We start from the raw sequence: 11058 nt of genomic DNA on the forward strand, positions 1-11058 counted from the left end.
ACACACTGGGGGCAAGTTACAGAAGCTAATTAACCTGTGAACCTGCTTATCTTTGGTATGTGGGAGGAAACCAGAACACCCAAGAAAACCCATGAGGTCACAGGGAGAGCCAGGATTGAACCCAGGTCTCTGGCGCTGTAAGGCAGCAACTCTACCACTGTGCCACTGTGCCAATTTGATTTGTCATCATCTTAGACATAATTCAAATACAACCTTAAATAGATATTAAGATCTCTCTCTCTCTCTCTCTCTCTCTCTCTCTCTCTCTCTCTCTCTCTCTCTCTCTCTCTCTCTCTCTCTCTCTCTCTCTCTCTCTCTCTTCTCTCTCTCTCCCTCTCCCTCTATAGATATATATATATATAAAATCTGATGCATACAATCTTGTTATTTATAGAGAACAGTCATTCTTCTTTTTTTTACATTAGATTTCACTCAGCTCTTATTGCCCCTAAACTGTGGAATTTTAGTTAGCTTTTGTCTGGATGGAATGTTGCAGACACATCTGCTAGTTTTCCATTCACCACTGCTTGTTCAGTTGCTGTTTTCAAGGGAATAGCTGTTCACCACTCCTCCCAAGCTGTTCTGCCATCAGCAGCATTTTCATCAATTACACCTGACATCTGGGCAATTCCTACCGATTAAAGGGCTTGGGAATCACGATGGGCTCACAATTAATTTGCTCAATGTCAACTTAACAACATGCCTTGGATGAAATAGCATTCATGTGGAGTGAACCAATTTTGTACATGTTGGTGAGTGTCTTCTCGCCAATCACGAACAACATCAGCTCAATTTTAGGCAAGAATTCTGTGTCTGTTAATGCTGTTAATCCAGCAACAAACATGCCAAAATTATGTCAACACAGTGCAACACCCAAAATCCATCGTCTAAGAGATTTTCAACCACATTGGCTTGAAAACGTTGAAAACTCACTCACAGATGAACTAACTTTTATTTTTAGCCACAAGGAATTGCAGATGCTGATTCACAAACAAAAAGTGTTGGCATATTGGCAGATGGGTGGACAAAGGCCAGGCAGAGATGGGAAGAGGACAAAAGGTTGGGAGAAACATTGAGAAGCGGCTTAAAACCCCTTCCTCAGGCTTCATATTTTGTGCTTCTCCTCTCCTTATCTCCTAGCCTTTTGTTTTAGCTGGTCTTTGTCCACCCACCTACTGATGACCCCCCCCCCCCCCCTCCACCTCACCTGTATCCACCAATCATTTACCTGACTGGGTCCTGCCTCCTACCTTCCAACATTCTGCCCACTACACCAATCACTGTTACGAAAGGTCCTGATCCAAAATATCGCTAACTTTCCAGAAATGTTGCCTGACCAGCTGAGATACTCCAGTACTTTATGTTATGCTCAAGATTCCAGCGTCTGCAATTCCGTGTGTCTCTGACATTTACTCATGTTGGCTTGACATGTTAGTTAAAGAGCCAATTGTGTTAAAACTGCATCCAATAGCCAAACTGCTGCACACTGCTCACACCGAAGATAGGCAGAGGGCGGTACAGTGGCGCAGCGGTTGAGTTGCTGCCTTACAGTGCCAGAGACCTGGGTTTGATCCTGACCTCGGGTGCTGTTTGTATGGAGTTTGTACGTTCTCTCTGTGACTGTGTGGATTTTCTTCGGGTGCTCCGGTTTCCTCACATAATCCAAAGCATGCAAATTGCACTTGTGCAATATTGTCCAATACATTAAAGGAGCGAAAATGCGCTCTGACTTTAAGGAATAGCTTTTGTGATGCCCAAAGTTATTCCATCATAACATAAATAATGTAGTGGTCATATCATTCAATGTCAGGCAGAAGCCTGGAGCAATTATCTAGACGTCTGGAGTTCAAATTTCACAAATTAGCTCTAAAATTTAAATTCAGCTCATTTAGTGATTTGGACCTTGGTGATCATGAAATTGCTGAGAAAAAACATTTGGTCCTTCAGGGGCTAAAGCAGGGCCGTCTTAACACATGGGCCTGATGGGCACTTGCCCGGGGCCCCCATGCTGATCTGTGTATGTTAAGTGACTTGCAATAAATAAATACTACTTTAAAAATGTAGGTTCAATAAGTGCTTTTTTCACAACATTTTCAGTGCGTCTCACAGCGATCTGTAAGCGCTTTTCACAACAATGTAGCACCCTAAGTCCATCGCTAAGTGCTTTTCGGTAAGTGCTTTTCGCCGGCACGACAGGGGGGGGCTGGTAGGGAAAGGGGGGTGGGGGAGAGTAACGGTGGGGGCCCCAGTACACTGCCTTGCCCGGGGGCCCATAATGCTGTAAAAACGGCCCTGGGCTAAAGGCCTGGTTTATAATTCATAAGGTCATGTGATAGGAATAGAATTAGGCCATTCGGCCCATCAAGTCTACTCCACCATTCAATCATGGCTGATCCATCTCTCCCTCCTTACCTCATTCTCCTGCCTTCCCCCCATAACCTCTGACACCTGTATTAATCAAGAATCAAGAAAGTTTATGTGCAACTTTGGACCCAGTGCCTTATACTTTATTTGTAACTGCTCATTGAAAAGGCTAAGCCATTCAGTTGTATCAAAACTGCTGTATATAATTACAGAAAGATTAAAATCCAGATAGACCTACAGGAACAGGGGTAAACAGTTCAGGAAGGACTGGTCCTGGAAATTCTCACTGTTGTCTTCAGAACGTATAACGTCCGATCAAATCAAAGTTTGGCTTGGAAATCACATGCTGACTGCCAGCTGGAGTGTTCCATCAGCTGATGAATCAATGCTGAACACGGAACATGAAAGGAATAAACGCACCTGGAAGCTGTCAAAATCTGTCACCAACTGTGGCCACCACTGACAAAGCTGAAGATAGACACAAAATGCTGGAGTAACGCAGTAGGACTGGCAGCATCTTTGGAGAGAAGGAATGGGTGATGTTTTGGGTCGAGACCCTTCTTCAGACTGAGAGGCAGGGGAGAGGAGCTCACCGACGAGAGTTCCGCATCTCCTCAAGGTACGCCTACTTTGAAGAAGTTCTCCCCCTGTCTCCGAAGAGAGTTCTGCGGTTCCTTCCCACACTGATCAAGCTGGATGAGTGCTGGGCAGCCTATTTGCAGGACTGGGTCCGCGGAAAGGTACTGGGTGAATCAATGGGAAGTATAAACATCTTTACCCCCAAACTCACTAATTTACCTGCTGCACTTGGAAGTGTCTATGACAGTGAGCGCTACATATTACCTATAGCAAGTGTTATGCCATTCTACCTGGAAATGTTGGAGAACGTATGTGCTCAGCTGATAACAGATGAACTTATGGCAGGGGTGCAATTATTTCCTTTGGTGGCCCTTCACGGGGAGGAAGAGGAGCAACTTTTTATTTTGAAAATTAGTATTCCTGGTTCATCAGCTCCTCAAGCAGCAGTTCATTACCAGTTCTCAAGGGCAATTCATGATGGATAATAAATATTGCACTAATCACTAATCATTGACATCTACATCCTGAAAGAGGAGAAAACAAATTGCTTCCACTTCTATAGCAATGGCATACCTTCACCACAGTTTTTATAACTTCAGATTTGCAGGCACCCCCACTGAAAGTAGAGAAACAGAATCTCTATTTACGCTTCTGAGCTTTACCTCCAAGCATAATGTTAAAATTCCACATACCATTATTACTCTTGAATGTAATCTTAGAATTATTTTATTGATTGTGTGGAACAGATCAATTAACAATATTTCCCGTTTTTGATGGAATTTCAAACACAAATTGAATTTTGCTCACCGTTTGCAGAATTAGCTTAAAATCTAACACGAAAGAACAAAAAAAATGTCAGCTTTGGGCAGTTTTTACTGTGCTAGCGTGTTTGTTTGGTTAATGATGAAACAGGTTTCCAAATTAATATTAATCTCCGCAATGTTCTCTGCATTTTCGCTTTCTTGTTTATGGCTGTTGAAAAGATGCTTCCATAGGAATGGCTTAAGCTTCCAGCTCAATTAATTACAAGGACCAAGAGCACTCCAGAAAATAGCTGGAGTTGAAGAATTCAGCTTTATTGCTTCTCATTGGTGCTGTCGTCTAAAAACTGTTGCATTTATAATCGTCCAGATGTCATACTGTTGAATTATTTTTCTCGCCAAATATGGTAGCAACTTTCCATATGATTGCTCAAACACCAATTCAGGTGAATATATTCACCATTTAGGTGAATATTTTATAATTACCCAATGTCAAGCCATGCCAAAGTGATGACACATAAAATGTTGGCCCAGGCTGAAAAGATAGAATGGGCGCATGTTGATATGATATTAGACATTATCTGAACTATCCCATAGGGAATTATCAATAATAATGCATTACATTTATATAGCGCTTTTCATATACTCAAAGACGCTTTACAGGGATTTAGAGAACATAGGGAAGTGAATAAATAGATAAATAAGTAAACAAACAGAGAACGGAGACAGAAGGTGAGGTGACCTTCAGTGGTTGAAGGCAGTACTGAACAGGTGAGACTTCAGTGATGTTTTGAATGTGGTGAGTGTGGACTGGTTGGCAGAAAATTTGCTGATACCCTGTCAGTTTAGGATAGATGAGATTAAATGTTTAAATTTATTGAAGATTACAATCAACTCTCGGCATCACAAGCGATTTATGGAAATATTTTACCAAAATGGTGCCATTTAATAAGAATAACGCTTACCTAAAATAATGTACCATCTGTATTCAATCTTCATTGAGAGTTTATTACCATAATGATAAAGATTGGATTTGTGGGTATATGCAGGGTATCACACAGTGATGTGGGCAAAACATTCTTACTGATATTTAATGAGATTTAATGAGGATACCAGCTACAAGGTTAGATGGGCAAATTTACCTTCATTCTCATTGGAGAAATTAAGGTTGAAAAGTGATTTGGAAGAGGTGTTCATGATTTTAACTGGTTTAGATAGGGAAGGAGAGAAAAGATGTTCCCATTAATAAATGGCTCAAGACAAGGACACAGAATTACAATACTACGCAAAAGATACAAAGGAAATTAGATAAGTCCTAAGGGAAAATAAGTTGCAGCACTGTGGGGAATGAATGGAGGATTATGACTGTAAATGAAGAATGGGCAGATGTTCATATATAAGACATCATCTGAACTACCCCACAAAGAATTATCAACAGAATTCCCACCAGGACTGGTTGATAGTAGATTGGCTGGCATCTGTCAGTTTGGGATGGTTGAAATTAAATGTGCATGTTTATTGAGGATTACAATCAAATCTCAGCATTGCAAGTATTTTTTGACAATATCTGTTAAAAGAATGCAGTTTAATAAGTATAATATTACTGAAATGATTGCTGTACTGGGAAGAGGCAAAGACTCAATGAGCTGTGGGGCCATCTCTGTTAATAATAATTTGAGGATTCTTTACTTTAGATTTTACTTTGAGATACAGCATTTACACAGGCCCTTTGGACCACCAAGTCCCCGCCGACCAGCGATCACCCCAGATCACACTAGCACTGTCCTACACAATAGGGCCAATTTTCAATTTACAGAAGCCAATTAACCTCCAAACCTGTAGATTAGAAAAGCCTCAAAAATGTTTAATCTTTAGTTTCGCAAACTATACCGAACAGAAAGTCAAAAGAACAGTTTACACAATCTGGAATGCAGAGCAACACTAAAAAAAGCACAAATTCACAGCTAGGTGACCAAACCCTGCATCTGACCACTGGTTAATGGCTCCTTACTTGATGGTAACACTTTGCAGGGTATACTTCATTGAAATATGTTCCAATGTATCCAACATTAACATATTTCAAACACTAGTTTCTTCTCCCATGCTTTCATACTACCGTTGAAGTTCCCCAAGATTTAGATTTCTTAAAGCTGAGCATTAAATTCACATTCAGTCTATTAAAGGTGCCTATTTCTGTCACTACTCTAAAAACATTTTGCTTATCTTTAAATACCAACATATTCACTGGATAACCACTGTTCAAAATATTGAATGCAAACTCTCTCACCTTTCCTATTAATTCCTCGACAAAGCTAAACTTGCATTCCGATTTTCATTCTTTCTAAATTACTATGTTCTCCCGTTCTCCAGGAAAATTTTGAATCAACATAATCAGAATAAAAGGACATACCTTTAGAAAAGAGATGAGGAGGACTTTCTTTCATCAGAGGGTGGTGAATGTATGGAATTCATTGCCACAGATGGCTGTAGAGGCCAAGTCATTGGATATTTTTAAAGTGGAGATTGCCAATGTAGTACGTCAAAGGTTATGAGGAGAAGGCAGGAGAATGGGGTTGAGAGGGTAAGATAGATCAGCCATGATTGAATAGCGGAGTAGACTCGATGGGCCAAATGATGTATTTCTGCACCTATAACTTATTATCCAGTTCTAGCCTGCTTCATCTATCCAAAGGGGCTTAGGGTATCATTTTTTGTTAATCATCGCCACTAATTTTCTCCCAATTCACATGTAATCATCATTTTATGAACCATTTTGAGATATTTACTAACACTTACACAGAAAGGATGCGTAAATAATAAGTGTCGGTGCTACTTAAAAGTGTAACATTTCACCTAATAGTTTCAAGGATTTCTACTTATATTTGAAGTGATCCGTAGTTTATTTTTAAATTGTAATTTTTTTTCCGTTATCGTATCAACAGGTACAGATTCATCAGAAGTATGACACAAATATAATTGTAGACGTAAGTGCTACAAAAATGTACCTCAATGCAGTGACACCCACACACATATACAACAGTTTATGCTGTTGTCTAGCACTTGCATTGCTGTAATTTTGCCCTCCCGGTATGCTTGAAAGTGTTTCTGCTCATTACAGTGTGTTAATGTGAGAAAATGTGGACTAGTTACATTATCTAATGTGTGGCTTTCAGAGTTTCATAACGTGGCACATTTTGGGTTCATGCTAAGTAACACATCCGTGTGGTTTGTAGATACTTCATCTGAAAAAATCTGGAAAGAATGCAAAACCAAGAAAATGAAAATACATAAAACCTATATCGGAGACGATAAATTATTTTAATACGTCATCTAGAAGGGAATTCGGGTTTAGACTGAAGAAAATAAGTTGGTCTAAGTAGAAGAGAAGGAGGCGAATGGCAATGGGTGGAACAACAGGAATTATTCTAATGAGATGAAATGATGCACCATTGAATCGACAGTAAAACTTCTTATACAATATACAAACTTTCAGAATATGTCAAAGCCATTATTGCCTGTTTCTATTTTTTCTCTTCTAGTTTTCCATCCGTTCCTGTAGATTGTGAATCATGCTGTTTGGAGAGCAACAAGTGTCAGCACATTGTTAGATCACTGCACAAGTCAGTCATGCAGTTACGAGGTGTGCATCATCCTATGAGCTGGCTACTACCTGGGGTCACTGCACTTCTCATTCACGGGCACTCGTGATGCGAGTACCAAATAAGCTGACCTCCGCACTTGACAATGTCTGATGAGGAACTGACTGCATGCTCTGAGCACTTAAAGACCTCAGGTGGTGATTCTTAAGGCTCTGACCCGAGAATGCCCTGACAGCTCGCTAGCTATCAAAGATATTTTCTCAACAGAGAGAGTGAAAACTGTTTGTGAAAATATTTAGAAAGTTAAAAATTGTTTGTGAAAAAATATATTTTTCACATCATATTAACAATTAATTATAATATAGTGGGTCAAGAACTTATCTATTTACAGAGGGCTGAGGAGCCCATTTAAATGAATGGGGTTGCTGTTCTCAGTCTTCCTTAGTGTAAAGCGGAGGGCCAAAACTGTGGTGCATTTTGATCCTCTCTTCGGCACGAGTGGTCGGCCCTTGGGCTCAATGGTGAATACAGCAAGTGCATTTGACCTCCAGCTTTTCTTGGATTTTCATCTTTTATCCGTCGTTCAGGTCCAAGGCAATGATTCCCTTCAGACCAGGAGTTATCAGGAAGGAGATCACCAGGTTCAGATGCCTATGCTGGAAATATTTAATGTGGGTTCTGGAGCGGCAATAGAACAATATAAGACTAAAATTCAATGAGTTAGTGATACATGAACTTCACAGCTAAAAAAGGACATTTTAAAAATATATATTACTGATTTCATAATTCGAGGTTTAAAAATACTAGAATTAAACAGAAATCCTAACCTTTATGACTCTATGACTCGAGTTCACTGCACAAAATTCAACACAGAAAGAGCATTTTAAATGATCCTCTTTTGGAAAAGAATGTCCTAAATAAAATGGCCCATTCATAATTATATTCGATATTTTTTGTTGCCTACAATAAATGATAGTGAATGTGACAAGACTGGATCTCAGAAGATCTAATCTAAGTTCAGAGATGATAGTCACAAATCACCAAAGGCAAGATAGAAGATAAATTAGTTGTGACAAATTCAGTCTACTCCCAGTAGATTCGGGTCCACAGCATAAATACTTATCACTTCAGACTGTTCTCTTTCCAATATATGGTTAGGCGACGTTTTGCATTGGAACCCTTCTTCAAATGTGTCAATTATTTGCCAGCTACCTAAAGGACAATTATATAAAAATTGTTAACTTTCTTAAAATTCTTACATTTGTTTACAGGATGCAGGAATTACTTTAAAATTCTCAAAGTCTAAATTCACTTTCACTTATGGCAGCGTAACACAGCACCAGTAATATGACTTTCATCTTCAGAACCGGGGATAGGCTACATAAAATCCGAAATAGTTTACAACGAATGTCAGAAGGAACTGCAGACACTGGTTGTCTAGACTCCAAAACGTCACCTATTCCTTTTCTCCAGAGATGCTGCAGGACTCGCTGAGTTACTCCAGCTTATTGTGTATAGCTTACAAGAAGTAGTACCTAATATAAGCTTCACTTTTCACCTTGGAAGTAAAGGTACAATGAGCAATTACAAAAGTGGAGGAACACCTTCATAGACTGATGAGAAAAGAATAATAAATTTATATAACATAATACATCAGATACAGTATATTACCTGGAAAAAAACAAAACACACTTAATAGAAATGTTGCATTTATATGGCACATTTGATAATCTGGTACTTCAAAGCGTAATTTTGGTTAATAGCCAAATAAGTCACTGTTACTTATGAATTTCAGCAATCAATACCTAATATATCATTTGTTTTGGTATTATCCAAGACACTTGGAAAAGCTTTACTGTTTTTGTATCAAAAATATGATCTGATCATTACCCCATAGCATTTTGTGGGAATTTGTTCTGTACAAATTAGTTGTTCCATTCTCTCAGTCATAATATTTCAAAGATGATTTTACTACTTATAAGCGATTTTGGTAAGATCTGAGATCATGAACGGCACTATATCATTCAATACTCCCTTTTTTCCCTCAAAATAATGCCATGTTAATTCTTGCATCTTATCTAAAGGATAATTAAACAATATTCCTTGTAGAAAACCAAGGATTTTCAACTATGTTGCAGGGTGAGCTGTCACAATTAAAAGGTGTTTTTCATGTAAGAAACAGTTTGCATTTAAAATATTCATTCATCTGATAATTTAATTGGCACAAGTAAATTTTAAATTGCAATCCACAAAAGTGAATTTCAAACAAAATTTAAACTTAAATATTTTATGTTTACCTCAATTTTATGAAGAGAATTAGTAAGCTTTATTTGTAGATTTATCTTGGAAATGGAAAATTGATTGTATAATAATTTTGTTTGAACCAACATCAGAAATAACCTTGTAAATTCTATAACATCATGGTTCCCATCTACATTTGCTAATAGAATCTCTTGCTATTATGATTTTGGCTTTTCTATTGTACAGCAAAAATATGGACTCAAATATATTCCATAATATAGCACTGAAATTATTGAAAATGCCAAATTACAAATACTGTGGGATTCTGGAACTATCATATTCCAATGTTAATTAATTTGTTTTGACATAACATTGCTCAATTCCAAAACGATCTCTTAAAAACAAATATATATATATATACATTTTGCTGTGAGCAATATTATAAGGAATTAACCATAAAGTGAGATTTTCAATCACCTCTCAATTCCTGCAAAACAGAAAGAACATCAATACATCAATAATGCACTGTGGGACAATTAAGTCCTCGAAACAGGCGGTTGGGGACCTAAATTGAAAAGGTCACCAGATTAGAGATAGTAAATGTTTGACTGAAAAATGGCACTTGTTATGAAACAATGGAACAATGGGAATATATAGGGTGTTACCAGCCAGTTTATGTAATTCCTCTCAATGTTAATAACATTTACTCTAAATAATACCTGTTGAAGGTGATTGCACTTGGAAGTTAATCCTCAAAATAAATGGTTTCCCTCGGGTTCATGAGAGTGGAATGGAAGGTAAGACATGTTTACTTCTTTGAAAGCAAAGACATGAAAGACAAAGGTTTGGTTCAGCTGTTTTCATTCTCTTTGACTTATCATTCATGTCAGGAGATCACAGACTTGAGTAGTTTGAAGAAATAGTTATATACACTCAGATACAGGCAAGAAGAAAAAAATAATTCCACTGTCATGTAAAGTAAATCCCCCAAGAGAGACAGAAGGCCCAGGGGGACAGATATATCTTCCACAAATAGAGCTGCATGATTTCATTGTCTTAGGCAATCAAAGTGAGCATCCAAGAAAAAAAAGCATCAACTGTAGTAAGCCAACCCAAAAGGACAAGGGTGAATAATATTCAAGAATCATTATTAAAACTGCTTCATGTTAAGCTAAAATAATATGGATATCTAATCAATTCATTTCATCTTCAAAAGATATTCAAAGCTGGCAACCTGCCATCTACAGACCTTGGATGTGTGGTTAAAATCAAATGGCAGTGAAGTAAACTCCAGACAATGTTACATTAGAATACCTGACAAATATACCTGCAAATATCAGTTAATTTTATCTGTATAATGCCTTACACATTCTGGTGTTCAGTATTTAAAATATTTTACCAATTTGCATCATTTTGTGCAGAGGTAGAAATGGTAGTTCATGGCTGGTGTGTGATTTCTTCAATAATTTGACAAGAGGTTAACACACATCATTAAGTAGTGATACAATTCCATC

This window comes from Rhinoraja longicauda, chromosome 17, assembly GCF_053455715.1.
Source record: "Rhinoraja longicauda isolate Sanriku21f chromosome 17, sRhiLon1.1, whole genome shotgun sequence".
Classification (NCBI taxonomy): Eukaryota; Metazoa; Chordata; class Chondrichthyes; order Rajiformes; family Arhynchobatidae; genus Rhinoraja; species Rhinoraja longicauda.